The sequence below is a fragment of the Lethenteron reissneri genome, chromosome 55, assembly GCF_015708825.2.
Source record: "Lethenteron reissneri isolate LAM-NWPU_2019-01 chromosome 55, ASM1570882v1, whole genome shotgun sequence".
NCBI lineage: Eukaryota > Metazoa > Chordata > Hyperoartia > Petromyzontiformes > Petromyzontidae > Lethenteron > Lethenteron reissneri.
The window spans coordinates 11,513,959-11,539,223 of NC_083833.1; positions in this window are offsets into that span (position 1 = coordinate 11,513,959).

The following is a 25,265-nucleotide window of genomic DNA, read 5'->3' on the forward strand; positions in this document are numbered from 1 at the left end:
AGTACCCCAGGGATATGCAAATCCCAATCAGATTGTTGTTCACTCACCGTGTGGCACAACCTCTCCGGCGCACCCTTGTCCATAACGTACCCAAATAGAAAGGCGTCTGTAATAGTGTTGGGGCCGCTGGTCCCCGGAGTCCCTCCCTGCTCCGTGCCTATGGCAGGGGCTCCGCCGTGCGCCGACCCCTCGCTGCTCTGCGAGCAGCTGCTGCCGTCGCTGGGCTCATCGCCCGACGGCTCCCCTCCCTGGTCCGTCCCTCCGCGAGCTCGTGTGAGAGGCATAGCTCGCCGCACGCCCTCGTTCACCTGCAGACGCTGCATTGTCTCTCCACGGATCACGCGCTATTAAACGGGGGTCGGGGGCGAACGACGCTGCCCTCACACTGCGCGAGTCCCGGCGGCGACAGACGGATCGGGGACCTGCGGACGCACCGACCCCTTCACCCACACTACGAGCGCACACACCTGCACACACGCGACACCCACTCGTGCGCCGCTCTACGCAGCGCTCACTCACGTGGTGAACCACAGTGTACACACGCGCACCCACACGCTCACACTGCACGACAATATCACGCGAGACCACGCTTCGCTATTAATGATTTATTATCTGATACCTGGTAATTTAATGTTAAATCAGTGAGTCGACGAGGCTGGCCTACGCTGATACCTTTATACCTATTCCCGATTTATCTGCTATGATTCTAATTCACCTACTTACTTCCTGCTGGATGCCCACGGCGGTTCGTTGATCCCGTGCTCGCAGCGTACCTCGATGCGTCTCACGGACGATCGGGTCGCTGGACTGGAGAGCGTCCTGTCGCCTGGCGCTAGAGAGAAGAGAGCGATTTCCCCTCTGCGCTCCTCTATTTATCCTCCCTACCTCAAAGGGGATGCTGCGCTGAACAATGGGCTCGTGCACCCCAAGCCCGCGCACGGCGGTTCCCGGGCGCTGTTGATATGCTAATCAGTGAGCGACGTTGGCGGCGTACATCCTAATTACTCCCTTACCCTTCCTAATGTTGTATCCTAACCCTTCTTCCATAATTGAGATTAATAATATTTGATGATTTTTATATATTATCTTTTTACTTGTTTTTTTTAATGAGTGAAACACACCAAAGCGCACCAAACTGCAAAACACCAGGTGTTGTTAAGTAATGAACGAGAGGAGGGCTAGGATGACAGAATTGCAACCTTGCTTCAAGGCAAAGGCAGTGAAAGGAAGCAGAGGCGCCTTTGTCTAAGTCATAACCACAGAAAGCCAGGAATCATCACTGATTGTGTGTTAGGGATTCCGAGCTAATTAGAACACGTGCACACAGAAAGGGAGGTAGAAGCACGCCTTGTTCTCCTGCAGCTGAGGAAACATAGATAAACCCAAGAAGGCCAAGAATTAAATTAAGTGGGTCAGCTCAAGGCTGTGTGCACAGGGGGGGAGGCAGAGACAGTGCGGGGGTCACCAGAAGTTCGCGTTCGCCTAGTTAAGACAAAAAGCTCAATTATTCTGTATTGCTATTAAAGTAACGTTAAAGTCGGAATTTAACAACAGGGTAGGCTAAAGTTTGATATTCACACCCACTCCAATTAAACCAGGTCACAAGTACGCCTACTGAACCATCACCATCATTAAGTCAATATGAAATGTTATTTCCATACTTTAATGCTTTCTATACAACTCGACCCGAAGCATATGCATGAAAAGACAAAAGTAAAACTTATGAAAAGCCAGGATAACGGGATGAATCACCACCAGGTCGAATATAAATACATAATAAAAAACGATGTTAAACCCAGGGTCGGAGAGAAAGGGAGATCCCGGCCGTCTTTGTATCCCCGCAGCGCGGGATGGGAGTGTGTGTACGCTCGGGGAGACGCCTCCACTTGGGTCGGGCACCACGATGGGAAACGACAGACCTTGGGTTACATGCGGAATCATGGCTGTGAAATAGTAAGGGACAAATGTTAACTTAAAACTTTTGGCCATTTCTTTGTGCGCCGGGTCGGAGAGAGCGTTGCCCCTCCCTCCAGGTGGTGCGAACAAAGACGCCTATGAGACATTTGTGACGTCTGTGTTTTGGGTTCATGGGGAAGGCCAGACAGGAGATAATGTTGCGCCCAGACAGAGAGACGACCTCGAGGCAATTTGTAACATCTGATTGTTTGCTCGTGGGTTTTATGGAGGGAGTGGGACAACGGAATACCGTGAGTGATGCACACAAGGACATACGGACGTACGGACACACATGTGGACACACCTGCCTACGGACAGATCCTGACACAGCAAAAATCGAAAGAAGTCCCGCCTTGTGGGCGGGATCCAGGGGGAATTTTCGGCATAAAGTAAAGGATCCTGAGCATTGGAAATCAGTGCGACGGGAGGGTCGACTCAGGAACGAGTGCGACCAGAGTGGGTCCACTCAGGAGTGCGACCAGCGGGTCCACTCAGGAGTGCGACCAGAGGGTCGACTCAGGAGCGAGGGCGACCAGCGGGTCGACCCAGGAGCGAGCTCGACCGGGAGGGTCGACTCAGGAGCGAGCTGCGACCAGCGGGTCGGCTCGACTCATCTTCAGCTCGTCAACCTCTGCCGAATCGGGGGTCTCTGCTGCCACCGGAGTGGTGAGCATCGCGGATCGGCGACAACCCAGAGCTGCACGCTACGAGCGAGTTGTGGGCGCCACCTACCGACCGGGTTCCGAACTGCGACAGCGTATCAACGGGCATCCGAACCAGTTCGCCACGGTGACAGGGGATCAACTGATACGTATGACGCGCACCGCCCCCTCACCACACGACCACCAGGCGTCTGTTTGACCTAAAGAATCGACTCCGAACACTGACTATTCAAGACAACTCTTACCACTCAAAAACACTCGAACCCATAAGCCATCCGTGGCTGGAAAGCATCGCAACGAGACCGAGTGATGGCCCTCCGTCGTTTATAAGAGTATTCTTAATTTTTATCTTTAATATTTAGTGGGCTGTACTCTTAATCGCATAAATTCCCAACAGATCCATCAATACGAACTGATTCTTGGCACCTCCTTCCGCCGAGCCACGCTCACGTGGGGAGTGGTGGCCCACCGGATCCTTATCAGGTGATCTGGTCCCCAATTAGTAAACTTGGTATAAGATAACGAGCTTCGGAAAAGGAGCACCGTCGCAGGCCCTTACTCCGGGCCGTTCTGTTGTCAGATAACTTGCCGATGTATCTGTTGAGATTGGTGCCTTTAAGAATAATAACTGTTTTTGATTGTGTTTTATCGCCGTATAATCTTTCAAGTATCTTTCAGTCATAATCGCCGCACGTACTCGCATCCTCTACAGAATATTCAACTGTCCCGTGACCCAAGGTGTTAACAACGTGATAAGGGTTGCGTATGGTCAATAAGGAGTGTGGTACTGTATGAACAATATTGAGTATAATCATTCATTAGCGTTAAGGTTTTCTTAGCATAGTATTTGCATATTTCAACGACTCTCTCCCTCACTAACAACCATCGCGTTATGAACAATATTGAGTATAATCATTCATTAACATTAAGGTTTTCTTAGCATAGTATTTGCGTGTTTTAACGACTCTCTCTCTCACTAACAACCATCGCGTTATGCGGGATCCATGTGCAGTTGTCAAAGTGAAATCAGACAATCGTTGATGATACTGTATTGATGCCGTGTTGACGTTCCGGGATTGAGAGTTCGCATATTATATCATAGTTAAGGTTGAATTAGTAATAAATTGATCAATACAGAAGTGGTTGTGTGATTCTTTCCTGAAATCTATGCATAAGATCTGCTTCTGCGTTGAGATTTGAACTTGGTGACCTTAATAAACACACTAATACATACTCAGTAAATGTTAAAGCGATAACGGGGTGAACCGGGGACCTAAAAATATAACCACGAATAAAACTCTGGGAATGTTAAAGCGAGAATGAGACGAACCTAGACAACGATGCCGAGTTAATCTAAGTTAATCTTGCATACTTACACCACACCTGCATAACTGCATACGATTAATTGCCTTCTTCCGATCGATAACCCACCCTCGTCACCGAGGCGGGGTCCGGTTATCATAACGACTTGTATTATCATAATTACACCCACTCGCATAATTAATCCGATTACCTCTCGAATTGGCATAATTAAAATGTGCGTAATTACATAAATTAACATATTTCCGGATAATTACACATTTGGCCAGATTTCATTTAATAATTATTATTTTCACTGAATATTCATAACACACAGGTACAACATAATAATTTCACCCACGCACGCATACAACATAACAAATTTTCTTAACCCAACATATACAACATAATGGGGGCTCGTCTTCCGGGATCTCTCGCAGACAGTTTATGCATGAATTCAGGAACGAATCACTGATGTGTTAATCAAAGTGTTGTGAACTAACGCTGCCTTGTGATTGTAAACGGGGGTATACAAACAAAACGCGCTCTGAAGGGAAATACCAGAGTAGCAGAGTATAACAAAGACAGCTGGGCTGAGATTATTTGCTCGAGTTGAACTGACGCATCCTGTGATACAATTGTTTATATGTGCTCTGAAGGGGAATTCTAGAGTAACTCACGACGCACATGAGATGTTAGAATTAAGATACACTCTTAAGTCTATTAACCACACTACATAATAGAGATGGCACAGGATCCACAACATTCTGAGTTTGACACGCCAACGCATAACACTGATACAGAGTGGACCTCTGAGGAGGAGATGGAATCTATGGAAAAACAATATCGGGAATTTGTGTTAAAACGTACTGGACGGACTGCTAGCCAGCAGACGGAGCAGAGAGATATATGGGAGGGGAGCCATACAGAAGATGGTAAGGCCCATAGAAGGAAACTACTTAAGGACGTGATGAAATGTGGCAAAGCCAAACGTGACGTAAAAATTGCAGAAATAGCGAGGGTAGACTCGTATCTCCTCGCACAGACAGACAGAGAAAGATTATGGAATGAGGAAAAATTTGAAAGGGAGAGACAAGAGAAACTGTCCTTAATGGTGCAGGTAGAGCGTCTGCACGCCCTCGTGAGAGAGAAAGAATCCGCACTAAATGCACCAGTGAAACACCCAGACGTTGATACACAGAACACATACGGGAGTAACAATTTACCACACTCCGAGCCACGTGGACGTAGCCCAGGGCCAGATCCCACAATGAGTATGGCTACTATGCAAAGCAATTTTGATAAAGTAACACCCTCGCAAATCGAGGAGAGAGAAGAGGAAATAATAATACAAACGGGAAAACATGAGGCCGACCACCCCAACGTTAGAGAGAGACAAATAATTAACCCTAAGTCATCAGGATACACTGTAATGATAGAGCGGAAAAGGGCGGAGCTGGTGCAAGACGGGAAACATGACATAAACAGCACACCAGGCAGACGCACGCTACGCAAGTATGACCGACATGATGCAGATGACAGAGACAGCTCACCAGAGAAACGCACCTCGCACAAACACGACCAACACGACACGGGTAACAGGAGCTCACCAGAGAGACGCACATCACACAAGCATGAGCCATGGGATAAGCAGAAATCACCGAGCCAAGTTGACCCACGTAACAGGTGCAAAAGGCACTACAAAAGTTATGTTAAGCAGAGCCACCGTGATGGTGACGGCTCATCTGACACTGACTCCTCTGACAATGACCAACACGACACGGGTAACAGGAGCTCACCAGAGAGACGCACATCACACAAGCATGAGCCATGGGATAAGCAGAAATCACCGAGCCAAGTTGACCCACGTAACAGGTGCAAAAGGCACTACAAAAGTTATGTTAAGCAGAGCCACCGTGATGGTGACGGCTCATCTGACACTGACTCCTCTGACAATGACCAACACGACATGGGTACCAGAGAGAGCTCACCAGAGGGACGCATGACATGTAAAAATCACCCACGCAAAACCACCCGCACCAAAAATCACAGAGACAGGAATCCCGATAACCATGAAGCACGAGACAAACATAAATTCAACACCTCACCTAGCAGGCACCACACACGTAGTAGGCAGCATGAAGGTCAAGGACAAAAACACTCACCACATAGACACTGCTCAAGGAGATCACGCACACCAACCCACAAGCACGAATCACAAGACCCACATAAAGAAAACAAGAGACACAAGCAACGGTACAGATACGAATCCTCGGACAGAGGGAGATCACGACACCGACACGGGACACATGACAACAGTGATAGTGGAGACAAGGGTAGCTCAAGGGAGCACTCTTCAGGAACCGACACCACTGATGACGAACAACACACTTTTAACAGTAAGACACTAAAACTAATGGACAAGGCTCTAGTCAGAATTCCCGATTTTGACCCCCACAATAAGACTATGGATATCCACACACATATCGCGACAGTGGAAGAGGAGGCAATGATTAGAGGGCTGAGGAGACGGGATGAAAAAGCGAGTTTGTTGAAACGGACCTTACATAAAGAATCTATTCCATGGGTAAAGTCACTACCACACAAGGTTAGAAATGATTTTAAACAATTGAGCCGAGCAGTAGTTAAGAGATTTGGGGAATACTCCACACTATCCGAAGGATTGAACGCGGCAAAGTTGATGACCCAGTGTGTAGACGAAGACCCACGAGATTATCTCCTACGCCTTAAGAAAGCATATTACGCAGGGGACGTGGACAATGCCCAGGGAGATAAGACAGTCTTAAAAGTGATGTTCTTCCAATCATTGAGACCTGAAATAGTGAGAATAGTAGGAATGATGTTGGACCCCGAGACTGCCTCCCTACGCCAGATGGAAAGCAAGGCCCACACGGCCTGGGTGAACGGACGGAAAACCACTGGCATAGCCAAAACCCACATCGTCACCAGAGATAAAGAATGCCTCGATCTGGAGGGAAGCGAATCTCCAAGGAATAATATTAGCGCCACACGGGGTGGACATGAATTCCCCCAGGAGAGGGCGCCTAACCCAATAGAATCAACACCCGTCCACCACACGCTGAATAACGTTCCACGTGGGGGGAGGAACGAGGCCAGAGGAACCTGGCACCCACAACCGCCACCACCATGGAATGCAGAAGAGGGCGGAGGCTGGAATTATGGAGGAGGAAGAGCGAGTGACGGGCCATACCTACCCCGCGGAGGCCGACGCCCACCAAACCAGTTACCATATCGTCCCCCACTGCCGCCTCCACTAACAATAGAGCATAGACCACCGTTAGCTAACAGGAATCGATATGCTCACCACATTAGGATGGAAAAAGAGCTCCTAGGGAGTATGAAGACTCCCATGCAAGTAGCGAAGGGAAGAATACCAACTATACCCACACAGGAGGAGGACACACCCAGCGCAAAGGTAGCCCAAGTGAACGTAGGGAAGACAAGAAGCCTCGAAGCAATCACCGAAGTGGTACCAGAGGGAAAAGGGTACCATCTGGGGGAATTGATTCCCGTAGGACCAGTCGGACGAGTCCACGTGGAAGTAATACTGCAAGACACCCTGACCAGCCAGGGCCTTTGTGATACTGGAGCAGAAATATCCATGATATCCAGAGAATTATTTGACAAACTCCAGACTGCCCTCCAGAGGAAGAATGAAACACTACAAATGATGCCAAGTAAACTTACCTACTCAGGATGTGAAGGGACCCACATGCGACCATTGGGCAAAGTTATGACGAAGTTGACGTTCAACAAAATCAACATGAACCATCCCCTATATGTCGTACAATACCCAGGAAAAGAACTGATTATTGGGATCGAACTACTGAATCGCCTGAAACCCATTATGAACCTTGAATCCCGACAAATTTGGGCACAGTCAATGCCGGAGCAACAAAGGGACTCAGAAGATGAAGACGTTATGAGAGACTCCACGGGAATCCAAGTGATAACACAAGAGCTCGACGACCCATCAACGACAATCAGGAACGAAGACGAGCTCCCAGCAGGAATTCGAATCACTCAGCTAATGACTAACAGACTGAGAGAAGACCGAAAGGAAGCCGACTTAGAGTCAGTATCACCAAATGACCGTCCCCTCATGGAGTATATACTGCCCCCTGGAGGCCAAACCGACGAACTGCAAACTGATGAAGGAGAACACAAGGGCAAGAGTGTATTACCCTCGGATGAAGCCAAGGCAACTCAACCGATAGTAACGCAAAAGGAACTTTCAATTGAGCCGCCCGAAACCACGAAGGCCCTAGATCCAAACCAAGAGAAAAGAGTCCTTACAATAGAAGAACAAATAGAACAACAAATTGAAGCAGCAGACGCCCTAGAGAGCGACACTCAACGAGACGAGCTACAACAACTGCTCCAAAAATACAACTCCCTGTTCTCCAAAGACTCCTATGATTGTGGCAAAACCGACCTACATGTGGTATCCATTCCCACACTGGAGGGAGCACCAGCGGTATACGTGAAACAATACAAGATTCCACTGGCCGCCTATGAATCGATCCAAGAAACCCTAGAGAACCTACTCAAGAAGAACATAATCCGGGAATGCAACTCGACCTACAACTCACCCATTTGGCCAGTACTAAAACCCACGGGAAAATGGAGACTCACGATTGACTACCGACAACTCAATAAAACAGTTCCCCTATCTCGATGGCCAATGGCAGAAATCGACCACGGTCTCAACCAAATAAAAGGCGCAAAGGTACTCACCACAATGGACCTAGCAAATGGCTTCTGGACCATGCCAGTAAAAGAAACCGATCAATACAAGTTGGCCTTCACCTTCGACGGAATACAGTATACTTGGAATCGCTGCCCGTTCGGATACTCGAACTCACCCGCAGACTTCAACATATTCCTCCACAAGGCGATGGGCGACGCAAAAGAGCGAGGCACCATCGTCTACGTCGACGACATACTAGTCAAGGACTCCTCATGGGAAGAACACCTCGAGAGCCTCCAGCATACCCTCGAGCAGTTAAAGGAAGCAGGCGCAAAGATTTCAATACAAAAAGGACAGTGGGCACGCAAAAGGGTGGACTACCTCGGGCTCCAGGTCGGCACTGAGGGAATGTTACCCCAGACCAAAAGACTTGAAGCCCTCCTCGCACTCAAATCGCCCACCACAGTCACGACCCTTCGGAGCTTCTTAGGGATTTGCAACTACCTTCGACAGTTCGTGGACGACTACGCAGGAATCGTTCGACCCTTAGTTAAACTACTGCAAAAAGACGAACCATGGGAGTGGGGACAGGAACAGGAAGCCGCAGAAAAAGAATTAAAACGACAGATCACAGAGGCATCCTGCCTAGCATACCCAGAGAAAGGGAAAGAATACTACCTGGAGACCGCATACTCAGATTATAGTATCAGCTCGGTACTGTACCAGAGACAGGAAGCAGAGAAACGAGTTATTGCCTATGCCAGCAAAGCCCTCCGGGGAGTGGAGATGAAGTTCTCCGAGTGTGAGAAGGCGATATTTGGAAACATCTGGGCCATACAACATTTTTGGAACTTGTTGAACGGAGAGAGGATCATCCTGGAAACGAATCATGAATCCTTGGCATACCTCAACAGTAAGAAGATTCGAGAGGGCCGCGTAACCAGCAGCCGAATAGCCAGCTGGGCACTGACACTCCAAGGCCTACCAATCACAGTGAAATACGCAAAAAACAAGAAAAGTCCAATGGCCCAAGGTCTTGCCGATTTACATGATTGTACCTTTGACAGCATAGAAGCAGAGGACGAAAAGATACCTCCGGAGGACAACAGGTACCTGCCCTTCAGGAAGGAGACATGCGCCGACCTACCAGTGGTATACATCGATGGATGCTCCAAGATGAAGGAGAACAAGCTTCACGCTGGGTCAGGAGTCATTTGGGAAACTGGCCCACTCACAGGGATTCAAGAGGGATTTCAGCTGGGACCAAAGTCAAACCAGTATGCAGAGTTGGTCGGGGTACACATCGCTGTCCAGATGGCATCCGATAACCAAATACGGACCATGGTGGTGTGCACTGATTCCAACTACGTACAGCACAGCTTCCTGCACCACCTACCCATATGGAAAAAAACGAGATGAAGAACCATGGGAATAAACCAATTCGCCATCGAGAACTATTCGAGGCCATAGATAAGATGGTTCAGAACAAGGATATGAAGATATTTTGGAAGAAAGTCAAAGGGCACTCCAAGATACCTGGTCAAGAGAAAACTGGGAACGACCAAGCAGATGCCATAGCAAAAGTGGGAAGCCTGGAAGGCACCCCGTGGAAGCTAGAAGACCAAACCGACAGAGACGGACAACAAGAGTCGACGAACCAAGACATCGCCGTGATAAGACTGGTCACAAGAAGTGGGAAGAACCCGGCAGAAGCTGGAACCAGAGCCCAATTGAACAGTGCCCAGCCATCCGAAGACCTGATCAGAATGCAACAAGAGGACGAAACACTAAAGACACTCGCCGATCATATCCAAGATCCAGCAGAAATAATGTGTGGTCCGTCAAACCTAAGCTCCAAGGAAACTTGCAAGTTTAAGCTAAGTAAACCCAAAGAAAGAACCGGAACAGTGGCCATGATAGCTAATGCCCAGTGGTTGATTAGCACCCCTCTAGACACGGCAATTGTTTCCACCGATCAACACTCCATAACCATGGAAGTTCCGATTCCAAGCCACGCCGCACTGGTCACAATACCAAGAGGAACATTCGTACGCATAGGGGACAAGGTATTATATAACCTAGACAAAAGCCTACACCAAGCGGAGGTAGAAATAGTAGACACATTCCGAGGCCACAAGTTTGAGATAAGCAGCACTCTGTCCAACTTGTCGAACAGTAAAGAGTTCCATATGGTGAAATTATCCCTCAGCGAATCAGAGATTAACATAACAGATCTTACTTGGGCGACCGAAGAGGCTGGATATCAGCGAAATCAACAGATGGGGATGGGAATCACCGGGGCAACAGGGATGATCATACTAGTCCTGGCTATTCTAACCTTAACATACCGTGTGGCCAAAATGAATGCCGAACTTAAAAGACTAATCGCAGGCACAAGCCACCTACCATTCGAGCCCAGGAACAGGGATAGAGCCAAGGCCTGATGATGCCACCCAAGAGTAACCGTAGAAACTATCTTTTAACGATATCTCCTATAACACGTAGTCAATAGAATAATTTTTCCCTCCCTTATCGTCTTACCTTCCTTTAGAATTTTTTTTTCTCTCTCTTGTCACATATAACCTGTTAAGTTGTGACACGTACGCGCGCGTTGTAAGGAATAGCAGCAAAACTTGAGGACAATCGATGGTTCATGATGGAAGAAGGGTATACATTTTTTTTAAAAATAACCCGTGGCCATTTGACCACTGGTCATTTTTAAAAGGGCGGAATGTTGTATCCTAACCCTTCTTCCATAATTGAGATTAATAATATTTGATGATTTTTATATATTATCTTTTTACTTGTTTTTTTTAATGAGTGAAACACACCAAAGCGCACCAAACTGCAAAACACCAGGTGTTGTTAAGTAATGAACGAGAGGAGGGCTAGGATGACAGAATTGCAACCTTGCTTCAAGGCAAAGGCAGTGAAAGGAAGCAGAGGCGCCTTTGTCTAAGTCATAACCACAGAAAGCCAGGAATCATCACTGATTGTGTGTTAGGGATTCCGAGCTAATTAGAACACGTGCACACAGAAAGGGAGGTAGAAGCACGCCTTGTTCTCCTGCAGCTGAGGAAACATAGATAAACCCAAGAAGGCCAAGAATTAAATTAAGTGGGTCAGCTCAAGGCTGTGTGCACAGGGGGGGAGGCAGAGACAGTGCGGGGGTCACCAGAAGTTCGCGTTCGCCTAGTTAAGACAAAAAGCTCAATTATTCTGTATTGCTATTAAAGTAACGTTAAAGTCGGAATTTAACAACAGGGTAGGCTAAAGTTTGATATTCACACCCACTCCAATTAAACCAGGTCACAAGTACGCCTACTGAACCATCACCATCATTAAGTCAATATGAAATGTTATTTCCATACTTTAATGCTTTCTATACAACTCGACCCGAAGCATATGCATGAAAAGACAAAAGTAAAACTTATGAAAAGCCAGGATAACGGGATGAATCACCACCAGGTCGAATATAAATACATAATAAAAAACGATGTTAAACCCAGGGTCGGAGATAAAGGGAGATCCCGGCCGTCTTTGTATCCCCGCAGCGCGGGATGGGAGTGTGTGTACGCTCGGGGAGACGCCTCCACTTGGGTCGGGCACCACGATGGGAAACGACAGACCTTGGGTTACATGCGGAATCATGGCTGTGAAATAGTAAGGGACAAATGTTAACTTAAAACTTTTGGCCATTTCTTTGTGCGCCGGGTCGGAGAGAGCGTTGCCCCTCCCTCCAGGTGGTGCGAACAAAGACGCCTATGAGACATTTGTGACGTCTGTGTTTTGGGTTCATGGGGAAGGCCAGACAGGAGATAATGTTGCGCCCAGACAGAGAGACGACCTCGAGGCAATTTGTAACATCTGATTGTTTGCTCGTGGGTTTTATGGAGGGAGTGGGACAACAGAATACCGTGAGTGATGCACACAAGGACATACGGACGTACGGACACACACGTGGACACACCTGCCTACGGACAGATCCTGACACAGCAAAAATCGAAAGAAGTCCCGCCTTGTGGGCGGGATCCAGGGGGAATTTTCGGCATAAAGTAAAGGATCCTGAGCATTGGAAATCAGTGCGACGGGAGGGTCGACTCAGGAACGAGTGCGACCAGAGTGGGTCCACTCAGGAGTGCGACCAGCGGGTCCACTCAGGAGTGCGACCAGAGGGTCGACTCAGGAGCGAGGGCGACCAGCGGGTCGACCCAGGAGCGAGCTCGACCGGGAGGGTCGACTCAGGAGCGAGCTGCGACCAGCGGGTCGGCTCGACTCATCTTCAGCTCGTCAACCTCTGCCGAATCGGGGGTCTCTGCTGCCACCGGAGTGGTGAGCATCGCGGATCGGCGACAACCCAGAGCTGCACGCTACGAGCGAGTTGTGGGCGCCACCTACCGACCGGGTTCCGAACTGCGACAGCGTATCAACGGGCATCCGAACCAGTTCGCCACGGTGACAGGGGATCAACTGATACGTATGACGCGCACCGCCCCCTCACCACACGACCACCAGGCGTCTGTTTGACCTAAAGAATCGACTCCGAACACTGACTATTCAAGACAACTCTTACCACTCAAAAACACTCGAACCCATAAGCCATCCGTGGCTGGAAAGCATCGCAACGAGACCGAGTGATGGCCCTCCGTCGTTTATAAGAGTATTCTTAATTTTTATCTTTAATATTTAGTGGGCTGTACTCTTAATCGCATAAATTCCCAACAGATCCATCAATACGAACTGATTCTTGGCACCTCCTTCCGCCGAGCCACGCTCACGTGGGGAGTGGTGGCCCACCGGATCCTTATCAGGTGATCTGGTCCCCAATTAGTAAACTTGGTATAAGATAACGAGCTTCGGAAAAGGAGCACCGTCGCAGGCCCTTACTCCGGGCCGTTCTGTTGTCAGATAACCTGCCGATGTATCTGTTGAGATTGGTGCCTTTAAGAATAATAACTGTTTTTGATTGTGTTTTATCGCCGTATAATCTTTCAAGTATCTTTCAGTCATAATCGCCGCACGTACTCGCATCCTCTACAGAATATTCAACTGTCCCGTGACCCAAGGTGTTAACAACGTGATAAGGGTTGCGTATGGTCAATAAGGAGTGTGGTACTGCATGAACAATATTGAGTATAATCATTCATTAGCGTTAAGGTTTTCTTAGCATAGTATTTGCATATTTCAACGACTCTCTCCCTCACTAACAACCATCGCGTTATGAACAATATTGAGTATAATCATTCATTAACATTAAGGTTTTCTTAGCATAGTATTTGCGTGTTTTAACGACTCTCTCTCTCACTAACAACCATCGCGTTATGCGGGATCCATGTGCAGTTGTCAAAGTGAAATCAGACAATCGTTGATGATACTGTATTGATGCCGTGTTGACGTTCCGGGATTGAGAGTTCGCATATTATATCATAGTTAAGGTTGAATTAGTAATAAATTGATCAATACAGAAGTGGTTGTGTGATTCTTTCCTGAAATCTATGCATAAGATCTGCTTCTGCGTTGAGATTTGAACTTGGTGACCTTAATAAACACACTAATACATACTCAGTAAATGTTAAAGCGATAACGGGGTGAACCGGGGACCTAAAAATATAACCACGAATAAAACTCTGGGAATGTTAAAGCGAGAATGAGACGAACCTAGACAACGATGCCGAGTTAATCTAAGTTAATCTTGCATACTTACACCACACCTGCATAACTGCATACGATTAATTGCCTTCTTCCGATCGATAACCCACCCTCGTCACCGAGGCGGGGTCCGGTTATCATAACGACTTGTATTATCATAATTACACCCACTCGCATAATTAATCCGATTACCTCTCGAATTGGCATAATTAAAATGTGCGTAATTACATAAATTAACATATTTCCGGATAATTACACATTTGGCCAGATTTCATTTAATAATTATTATTTTCACTGAATATTCATAACACACAGGTACAACATAATAATTTCACCCACGCACGCATACAACATAACAAATTTTCTTAACCCAACATATACAACACTAACAATGGAGCCTGCGCGCTCAAGCGCAATTATCCCAACCCTCCATGACTATGCGCAACAGCCCCTGTGACCCCGCTATTCATGCTGTCCCGTGCCTCCCCTGCTTGCCCCGTCGACCCGTGGGAGTGTGTGTGGGGGGAAATGCGCCTCAACCGCGGTGGCCGAATGCCCCACGCCGCGACCACACCATATTAAGGCCGGCCGCAGCGCCGCGGTGCCACGTAGCACGGGGGAGGTCATCCAATTCCCTGATCGCCGGAAACCGTGAGAATTAATCCCGATAAGGGTCTCTCGGATAAAAACCGGTCGGCCAGGCGACCTCCCCTCGGAGCTCTATGGAAGGGGGGAAATGAGTGCGGGTGTGTTCATGTGAGGTGAGGTGAGGGGGACGCGGGGTCGGCTCCGTTGCTTGGTGGTGGCGAGGTCAGGGATTTGGTGCCTGCCGAACGGCTTCGTGGCGGCGGCATCACATAGCCCCCCAAGGTGCCAGTCCCCGTCCCGGGTTGACTGGAGCACCTCGCTTGGGCCGCGCCCACGAGGAAACGTTGCGGGGTCCGGGGGATCCGTCCGGACCTGGTGGCTGGCCTCGGGGCGGGTGGTTCCGTCCTCTGTAGCTCCTGCGGCGGTCTCCTCCTCCACTCCAGCGGCTCTCCCCGTCCCCCGGCACCTGTGGGCTGGGGCACAAACTCAGCAGCGGAAGGGTTTAGTGGCCGTCGTCCGCGCCGTCTCCGGACTGGATCGGGGCATCTCGGGGACCAGGCGGGGCCCATGTAGTGTGCGAGGCCCCCCAACACGAGGGGTGCGGGTACTCCGGGATTTCGGGGCTTTCGGGTGACGGAGTCCTCTCTTGCCGGGGCCGCTTTCCATGGTTTTAAGCGGTGGACATTGACCACCGTCTCTCGACCCCTCTCCCCGCCGTAAATTAGTACCGTCCAGGGGGATATCTGCCGCACCACGGTCCAGGGTCCCCGCCAGTAGGTCGTCAGTTTCCCCACCTGCCCGGCCCCGACGCGAGGGGTGTGTAGCCACACCTTAGCGCCTGTCAGGAATAAGGGGGGTTCCATGCGGGGTCGGGTGCCCTGTTCCTGCCGCCGATGCGCGGCTTCCCCTTGCGGGTATGCTCGGCCTCGGGCTTCTCGCAGGGTCTCCAACAGGTGTTCCACGGGGCGGCTTCCCTCCTCCGGCTGGGGGGAAGGGACGCCGAATAGCAGATCTGCGGGTAAACGAGACTCACGGCCGAACATCATTAAAAACGAGGTTTGTCCCGTCGACGTGTGTACGGTGGTGGCGTAGGCGAAAAGGGCGTAGGGGAGGTGTTCGTCCCAATCCCGTTGATTTGCGGCCGCCATACGTTTGAGTTTCCCCGCTAGGGTCTGATTCATGCGCTCTACCATACCGTTCGCTTGGGGGTGATACGCTGTGGTTCGGTCCTTCTGGATTCCGAATTCTCGGCACAGTGCCTGGAACAGCTCGGCCTCGAACTCGCTACCCTGGTCGGTGAGGACTCGTTCCGGGATCCCGTGCTTGAGTACGTAATGTTCTACGAATGCCCGGGCCACCACCAAGGCCGTTTTATCAGGGATGGCCACTGCCACGGGGTAGCGGGTGAAATACTCTACTGCGACTAGAATATACCGGTTGCCTCGATGGGATCGTGGGAATGGCCCCTGTAGATCGATCCCGACCAGCTGATTCGTGCGGCTGACGCGGAACGGCCTTAGGGGTACCTGGTATCGTGCCGGTTTCGGCCCGCACTGCTGACAGGCGCGGCAGCCCTGTACCCAGGCCGCCACGTCTTGTGCCAATTTGGGCCAGAGATACTGGCGACGCAGGGTCTCTCGAGTGCGTCGTTCCCCATCGTGGCCCCCGAGTGGGTGGTCATGCACCAGCCGTAGCAGCTGGGGTCGCACCTGGGCAGGAACACAGATGCACCCCGGCTGGCCGGCCTCGGTTAACTCCCGTACCACTCCGTTCTGCACACACAACCGGGCATACAAACCGCTCCAGGGTCCTGGTAGGGCGCTCTTTTCCTCCCGCAGTGCCGCCTCCACGGCCGCCAGATCCGGATCTCGCTGCTGGGTCTGTCTCAGCTGCTCGTCGTTCAGGCCCGGGAAGGCGCAGCCGACGTCCTCCTGGATCCGTCCGATCGGGTCCCGAGCCGCGGGTCCCGCGCTTGCCGGGCGGTCGACGGGATCCTCGGTGCCACCTGTGAGGGTCTCTGTGGCGCACACTGCACTCTCTCTCGCTGGGGGGGGGTCAGTGGCCGCGGCCTCTCGGGGGTCCGTTGCCTGCCGGCAGCGTCCCCCCGTGAAACAGGGTCAGGCCTCCTCCGCCCTTGTCTCGGCGTACACCGTGGGCCGCCTCGACAAGGCGTCCGCGTTTGCATGCATCCGGCCAGCCCGATACTCGATTTGCAGGTTGTACTCCTGCAACTGCGCCAACCAACGGGCCATCTGCCCCCGCGGATCCTTGAATGTAAGAAGGAACTGAAGAGCATAATGGTCAGTGCGTACGCGACATCTCCTGCCGTACAAATACGGCCGGAACTGCTTACATGCGAAAATCACGGCGTACAACTCTTGGCTGGTCACGCAATAGTTCAGCTCGGCCCCACTCAAGGTCCGGCTGGCGTACGCAATGACTCGTTCCGTCCCATCCTGTACCTGTGACAACACCGCGCCCAGCCCGCTGCTGCAGGCGTCGGTGTCCAAAATAAAATCGGTGGTAAAATCGGGGAAAGCGAGGGTGGGGGCGTGGGTGAGGTGGTCTTTGAGAGTGGTGAAGGCCGTCTGGCAGGCCCCCGTCCACTGATAGGGGTGCTTAGGGGAAGTGAGTTGGGTGAGGGGGCGTGCAATCTCGCTGAATCCCTTTACAAATCGACGATAATAGGTGGCGAGCCCCAAAAATGATCTGATCTCCGTCAGATTCCTTGGCCGTGGCCACTCCACTACGGCGCGTACCTTCTCCGGATCGGTACGCACGCCTGCCTCGCTGACGCGATGCCCGAGGTACCCCACCTCGCATTGTGCGATGTAACACTTACGTGGCTTGAGCTTGAGATGAGCCGCTCGCAGTCGCTGGAACACCTCTCGTAGCCTGGACCAATGCTCAGACAAAAATCTACTGAACACGATCACATCGTCCACGTAAATCAGGCACTGTTCCCATTGCAAACCCCGCATCACCAACTCCATCAGCCGCTGGAACGTCGCGGGTGCATTGGTGAGTCCGAACGGGAGTACTCGAAACTCGAATAGTCCCATCAGGGTGGTGAATGCGGTTTTCGGCCGATCCTCCTCCGCCATCTCCACCTGCCAGTACCCGGACGCGAGATCGAGGGTGGAAAAATATCGCGCTCCGGCGAGGCTGTCAAAAGTGTCGTCGATGCGGGGTATGGGGAAGGCGTCGCCGAGCGTGACTGCGTTCAGTTTACGATAATCGACGCAGAACCGGGTTGACCCATCCTTTTTCGTTACTAGTACCACCGGGGCTGACCAGGGGCTCGCCGAGGGCTGAATTATGTTATCGCGAAGCATGTCCCCAACCGCCTCTTTGATCTGGGTGCGTTCGGGTGCGCCCACTCGGTATGCAGGGAGTTTGATGGGTCGGGCTGCACCCGTGTCAATTTGGTGCTTAACAAGGTCGGTCCGACCCACGTCCGAGTCGTGTTCGCTGAACACGTCGGCATACTCCCGCAGTAACTCGCGCAGCCGATTGGCCTCTCCCTTAGGTAAATCCGCCCATGGTACATGTAACGCGTCGAGCAGGGGAACGACTTCGGCTCGGGGAGTCAGGCCGACTCGCCAGGCCAGGTCCTGGTCACCCTCAGGACGACCGGTGTCCTCAGCCCAGAGTGCGAACACCGAGTCGTTAGAGTGGCGTGCGTGCAGGGGGTGTACGGTGGCTATCGGGGTGCGCCGTCGCAGTATCGCTGGGGAACTGTGGGGGTTAAACATCCGCATAAACAATCGGTCCCCATCTGCGTTTACCAACGTGGCGGATCCCACTATCCCATACCGTTTTGCCAACTCCGGGTGAGGAGTTAGCATTACCTCCCCTGATGGTCGGAGCGCGGGGTCGGTGGGGGATGTTGCCACCGGCACCAGCATCTCGGTGAGCGGCCCGATGGTGACTGCCGTCGCCAGGATAGCGGCCACAGGTGTGAAGCGGGGGCGCGTCGGTTCTCGTCCCAGGAACGGTATCCGCTCGCCGTTGCTCTCCACGGTGGCGCATCGCTGGCGGGGTTGCACGTTGAGTCCCAGCCGTTCTAAGAGGTCGGTACCTGCGATACACTCGTGACACAACGCACTCGACACGTAGAACTCCTGGGTGCACCCCTGGCTGCCTATGCGGACCTCTAAGGTGGCTCTCCCCAGCAGCCCCATTCCGGCTCCGCTCGCCGTGTGCAGCGCGCGGTCCGGTGCCTGCAGGTGACGCACGTCGACCCCGATCGTGCTGCAGTGCGCTGCGCTCACGAGCGAGGCCACCGCCCCCGTGTCCAGCAGGATTCGGGTACGCACTCCGTTTACCTCCCCTTCCACCAGCGACGTGGCCCCCGTGATCCCCGCCACCAGCTCCCGTAGCCAGTCGCCAGGAGTCACCGTTTCTGTGGGCGTTGTTGCTGGAACCTGTGTGGAGATCACTCGCTCGCCATTATTCTCATTATCGTCTATTTGTATCGGGACCGCGTCGATTGCACCCCTAGTTGGTCCGCTTTCTAGGGGGCGTTGGAGTTTAACCCCCGCGTCTGCCTAGCTCGGGTGATTTCAGGACAGTCTCTCACTAGATGCCCTCGGCGGTCGCACATATAACATGCCCGGGGAGGGGGGGCGGCTCCGTAGCGGGTCCCCTGTCCGCTCCCTCTCCTTCCCCCAGTACACAGTTGTCCCACATCGGACTCTAATTGGGCTACTCTCCCGGCCAGCCCCCCTACGGTCGAGCGTAGTTCCCCCATCTCAGACTGGAGGGTCTTCATATTTTTATTCGCTTCCTCACGTACCTGGGTTACCCTCTCACCTACGTGGGTTACCCTCTCCCCTACTTGGGTTACCTTACCGTCCATTCGGTCTACTCGGCCAGCAATATCTCCCATGCCGGTCTGTAACCCAGCTACCCAACCCGGGGTTGTCTCGCGGGGTTTCTGGGCCTCTCTTGCCCGTCTCCCCATGGGGCTGGCGGGCTCATCCTCATCCTCCTCCTCGTCAGGGATCAGGCTCGCCACGGTGTACTCCTGTCCCGACCCTCGGAGCTGCGCGCGTTCGCTGGAGAGCTCCTCACACTCCAGCGCTTGCTCGACTAGGGTATCGAAAGGGAGGCCTGCGCTACTCTTTTTGGGCTGCCACCACGCGGTGCGAGCTAGGTACCTGAGTAGCTTGTCTGCAGCTAGCGCGTCAATGACCTCCTTCGAGAACTCTGGACGGGCGATCCGGGTTAGTGATCGCACGTCCTCAGCGTAGTCTCGGAAGTCCTCGCCAGTTTGGCGTCGGCGCGCCTCTAAGGCGGTCTTCGCCCGTATCGCGTTGCGCGTGCCGAAACGCAGGTCTAATCTACGCATTAGTTCTTCTAGTTGGGTTTGCGCGCTTTCGGGTAGTGCCTCTACAAAGTCGGCTGCCCGCCCGTCTAAGTTTAACGTAAGATGTCGCAACGCCTGCGCGTCCGACCAGCCATTAAGCTCTTTAGCCCCTATGATATTACGGGAAAACGCTTTCCATGTAGGGGTCCCCTGGCCGGTGAACACATGCCTTACCTTTGCGTGGAGTAGCGCGCCACCTTCCCGTGAAGATGTGAGGGTTCGTCCCACTTCTGGCACCAAGTTGTTGGGGCCGCTGGTCCCCGGAGTCCCTCCCTGCTCCGTGCCTATGGCAGGGGCTCCGCCGTGCGCCGACCCCTCGCTGCTCTGCGAGCAGCTGCTGCCGTCGCTGGGCTCATCGCCCGACGGCTCCCCTCCCTGGTCCGTCCCTCCGCGAGCTTGTGTGAGAGGCATAGCTCGCCGCACGCCCTCGTTCACCTGCAGACGCTGCGTTGTCTCTCCACGGATCACGCGCTATTAAACGGGGGTCAGGGGCGAACGACGCTGCCCTCACACTGCGCGAGTCCCGGCGGCGACAGACGGATCGGGGACCTGCGGACGCACCGACCCCTTCACCCACACTACGAGCGCACACACCTGCACACACGCGACACCCACTCGTGCGCCGCTCTACGCAGCGCTCACTCACGTGGTGAACCACAGTGTACACACGCGCACCCACACGCTCACACTGCACGGCAATATCACGCGAGACCACACTTCGCTATTAATGATTTATTATCTGATACCTGGTAATTTAATGTTAAATCAGTGAGTCGACGAGGCTGGCCTAAGCTGATACCTTTATACCTATTCCCGATTTATCTGCTATGATTCTAATTCACCTACTTACTTCCTGCTGGATGCCCACGGCGGTTCGTTGATCCCGTGCTCGCAGCGTACCTCGATGCGTCTCACGGACAATCGGGTCGCTGGACTGGAGAGCGTCCTGTCGCCTGGCGCTGGAGAGAAGAGAGCGATTTCCCCTCTGCGCTCCTCTATTTATCCTCCCTACCTCAAAGGGGATGCTGCGCTGAACAATGGGCTCGTGCACCCCAAGCCCGCGCACGGCGGTTCCCGGGCGCTGTTGATATGCTAATCAGTGAGCGACGTTGGCGGCGTACATCCTAATTACTCCCTTACCCTTCCTAACAATGGGGCCTGCGCGCTCAAGCGCAATTATCCCAACCCTCCATGACTATGCGCAACAGCCCCTGTGACCCCGCTATTCATGCTGTCCCGTTCCTCCCCTGCTTGCCCCGTCGACCCGTGGGAGTGTGTGTGGGGGGAAATGCGCCTCAACCGCGGTGGCCGAATGCCCCACGCCGCGACCACACAATATTAAGGCCGGCCGCAGCGCCGCGGTGCCACGTAGCACGGGGGAGGTCATCCAATTCCCTGATCGCCGGAAACCGTGAGAATTAATCCCGATAAGGGTCTCTCGGATAAAAACCGGTCGGCCAGGCGACCTCCCCTCGGAGCTCTATGGGGGGGGGGAAATGAGTGCGGGTGTGTTCATGTGAGGTGAGGTGAGGGGGACGCGGGGTCGGCTCCGTTGCTTGGTGGTGGCGAGGTCGGGGATTTGGTGCCTGCCGAACGGCTTCGTGGCGGCGGCATCACAATAGACGCCGCCGACTGGTCGGGCAACGGCCAGGCCATCGGCCAAGGGGAGAGGTATTCCACCCCAACCAACAAGTATTTATTACCCTTCGCGGATGGCGGGAAGGGTCCCAGAATGTCTAGCGCCACCAATTCATTAACTCGAGACACCTGAATAGACTGTATCGGCGGCACATATGGATGTTTAGGTGGCCACACGCGCAAAGTGTGCCGAGGCACCCGCAGCAGCGGCGGCGTCCTCTCTCTTCCAGCTCCGGCGCTCTCTCTCTCTCTCTTGATGGCAGCGAAGCAGCGACGTGATGTGCATCCTGCTGCCCCGCCTGCAGCTCCATCTCCCTCCTTCACCGGGGCTGCAGACCCCAGGGCTGCCCTGAAGACGATTTTCCCGCCGTCTCCGTCGTGTGAAAGCATCGAGGTAAGTTATAGTAATCGTGCGCATTCTATACTGGCTAGGATAACACCTAACGCTAGCCACTTCTGACACCAATTGTAGTGGGTTCAATTTAGGCGCACACACTTCTTGGGATGCAACACTCATTTATTAATGAACACAACGGTTACTCAACAGTTACTCTTACTCTACACATAGGGTGGTGACCACCGACCTACCCTAGCTAACACACAATTGTCTCTTAGCTACTCCAGCGTGACCCAGCCAGGTGGCTGCTGGCAGTCCGCTCACTGTAGGCCTTCTCTTCTTGGCATCTTCACGAGGCGTCTTCATTCTTCGCAGGAACAGCCCCGAACCTCCTGAGGAGGCCGCTTATATGGGGCTCGGCATGCTCGGGCCCCACCCCGGCCATGCCTCCCTTCGAGCACCCTCTCGAAGCACCCCTGCTGTCCACGTGCCCCCCTGAGGGCCCCCCTGAGGGCCCCCTGGACCCCCGGCCCCCACTGGGATCCGGTCACGTGTCCAGCACCGGCCCTGACGTCATTCCCGCCTCCTGCCGGGATGACGTCATGTGTGCGTGTCGACCCACGTGGTAGTAACGCTCCCGGCACAGTGACGTCATACGTGTGCATATGTACACAGTAATGATACCACAATCATAACACATAGATGCCCTAAGAGACACACAGAGACCCATAGAGACACACAGAAACCCATAGTCATACATAGAAATCCAAAGAGATACATAGAGACACACAGAGATCCAGAGATACACAGAGATACATAGTGACCCATAGAGACCCATAGTGATACATAGAGACCCATAGAGATACAAAGAGACCGATATAGATTCATAGAGACCGATAGAGATACATAGAGACCCAGAATGATACATAGAGAACCATAGAAAAACATAGAGACCGACAGGGACACATAGAAGCTCAACGAAGTAGCTGATAACATCATCATCATCGTGTGGGAATGTCTAGACACCCACAGAGACTCACATTCACCACACAGAAACCCGCAGACTCACCACACAGAGACCCACAAACTCACCACCACGCAGAAACCTACAGACTCACCACACAGAGACCCACAGACTCATCACACAGAGACCCACAGACTCACCACACAGAGATCCACAGATTCAGCTCACACAGAGACCCACAGACTCACCTCACACAGAGACCCACAGACTCACCTCACACAGAGACCCACAGACTCATCACGCAGAGACCCAAAAACTCACCACACAGAGACCCACAGACTCACTACACAAAGAGACCCACAGACTCACCACACAGAGAGACCCACAGACTCACCACACAGACCCACAGACTCACCACACAGAGACCCACAGACTCACCACACAGAGAGACCCACAGACTCACCACACAGACCCACAGACTCACCACACAGACCCACAGACTCACCACACAGAGACCCACAGACTCACCACACAGAGAGACCCACAGACTCACCACACAGAGACCGACAGACTCACCACACAGAGACCCACAGACTCAACACACAGAGACCCACAGACTCACCACCACACAGAGACCCACAGACTCACCACCACCCAGAGATCCACAGACAGCCGTCAAACCATGGCAACTGAGTTATTGTGGTGACGTCACCGCCACGAAGTTGTGAATGGCGACTGTTGATGTGTGTGGGCTTGTGTGTGAGTATGATGGTGAGTGTGGTGGGGAGTGTGGTGGTGAGTGTGATGGTGAGTGTCATGGTGAGTGTGATGCTGAGTGTCATGGTGTCATGGTGAGTGTGGTGGTGAGAGTGGTGGTGAGTGTGGTGGTGAGTGTGGTGGTGAGTGTGATGGTGAGTGAGATAGTGAGTGTGGTGGTGAGTGTGGTGGTGAGTGTGGTGGTGAGTATCATGGTGAGTGTGGTAGTGAGTGTGATGGTGAGTGTGGTGGTGAGTATCATGGTGAGTGTGGTGGTGAGTGTGGTGGTGAGTGTATCATGGTGAGTGTGGTGGTGAGTATGGTGGTGAGTGTCATGGTGTCATGGTGAGTGTGGTGGTGAGAGTGGTGGTGAGTGTGGTGGTGAGTGAGATGGTGAGTGTCATGGTGAGTGTCAAGGTGAGTGTGGTGGTGAGAGTGATGGTGAGTGTGGTGGTGAGTGTGGTGGTATCATGGTGAGTGTGGTGGTGAGTGTGGTGGTGAGTGTGGTGGTGAGTGTGGTGGTGAGTGTGATGGTGAGTGAGATGGTGAGTGTGGTGGTGAGTGTGGTTGTGGGTGTGATGGTGAGTGTGGTGGTGAGGGTGATGGTGAGTGTGGTAGTGAGTGTGGTGGTGAGTATCATGGTGAGTGTGGTGGTGAGTGTGGTGGTGAGTATCATGGTGAGTGTGGTGGTGAGTGTGGTGAGTGTGATGGTGAGTGTGGTGGTGAGGGTGATGGTGAGTGTGGTGGTGAGTTTGGTGGTGAGTGCGGTGGTGAGTGCAGTGGTGAGTGTGGTGGTGAGAGTGGTGGTGAGTGTGGTGGTGAGTGTGGTGGTGAGTGTGATGGTGAGTGAGATAGTGAGTGTGGTGGTGAGTGTGGTGGTGAGTGTGGTAGTGAGTGTGGTGGTGAGTATCATGGTGAGTGTGGTGGTGAGTGTGATGGTGAGTGTGGTGGTGAGTATCATGGTGAGTGTGGTGGTGAGTGTGGTGGTGAGTGTATCATGGTGAGTGTGGTGGTGAGTGTGGTGGTGAGTGTCATGGTGTCATGGTGAGTGTGGTGGTGAGAGTGGTGGTGAGTGTGGTGGTGAGTGAGATGGTGAGTGTCATGGTGAATGTCAAGGTGAGTGTGGTGGTGAGAGTGGTGGTGAGTGTGGTGGTGAGTGTGGTGGTGAGTGTGATGGTGAGTGAGATAGTGAGTGTGGTGGTGAGTGTGGTGGTGAGTGTGGTGGTGAGTGTGGTGGTGAGTATCATGGTGAGTGTGGTGGTAAGTGTGGTGGTGAGTGTCATGGTGTCATGGTGAGTGTGGTGGTGAGAGTG